An 845-nucleotide genomic window follows, 5' to 3' on the forward strand; every position below is an offset into this window, starting at 1 on the left:
AATAAGCCTAAAAAAATAGGTTAATTTACAACATCACGTTAGAAACCTCTAAAATTAGCAATGTTGCCTTAGTATATTATGCATGTATTATAAATATAAACCTTCCTCTTGAATCACTCTATCTATTGAAAAAAACCGCATCAAAATCCGTTGCGTAGTTTTAAAGATTTAAGCGCACATAGGGATATAGGGACAGAAAAGGCGACTTTGTTTTATACTATGTAGTGATATCTATATTATATTCGATATATATCGATATTTTTTCTGCATCCCTACTCTCTTTGGCGGTACACATACTGAAAATGTAAGGATACAGAGAAAATTAGCATGGCTTCAGCGCATGGATGTCATATAATAAATAATATATTAAGTTTTAACCCCACCACCCATAAAACCGTTACATTTATGTGGGTGGCTACACGCTGATACTGGAATCGAGGGCAATTATCTGGCGGAGAAGAGAGATGGATCCTTATTGAAAAATTGCCATTTTTGGAATAGATGTTTAAAGTCCTTTGCGGCTCTGCTCTATATTCATCTGGATCAGTTTCGGTTGGACAGGATGGAGAACTATAAATTAAAGGAGCTGAAAAGAGAGCTTTATCAGTGCCTCATATTGCCAATATTAGTCGATCTAAACTGTAACAGGTCAACTGAAGAGTCCCCGACCTACCATAGTAAAATATATTTTTTCCACCAAATTAGTTCCTCTATTCAACATAATTCCCTTCAAGGGTGATACACTGATTATAGCGACCCTTCAACTTTTCGAAACCATTTTTGTTGTAGGATTTATCCTTTGCTTCAAAATAGGCCTCAGTTTCGGCGATCACCTCTTCATTCCA

The 845-nt window shown here is 35.9% G+C and overlaps 1 non-coding gene across 1 annotated transcript; it reads left to right on the top strand.

The window, feature by feature from the left end:
• The first annotated feature begins 272 nt into the window (after positions 1-272).
• LOC143192133 (U6 spliceosomal RNA) lies at positions 273-376 on the top strand. Its single transcript, XR_013004750.1, has one exon. It is a non-coding gene; the product is annotated as a U6 spliceosomal RNA (small nuclear RNA).
• Positions 377-845: the final 469 nt, after the last annotated feature.

Source organism: Rhynchophorus ferrugineus, unplaced genomic scaffold, assembly GCF_030347505.1.
Source record: "Rhynchophorus ferrugineus isolate W39M unplaced genomic scaffold, kcgeb_rfMv2 rfM2, whole genome shotgun sequence".
In the NCBI taxonomy this organism is placed as follows: domain Eukaryota; kingdom Metazoa; phylum Arthropoda; class Insecta; order Coleoptera; family Curculionidae; genus Rhynchophorus; species Rhynchophorus ferrugineus.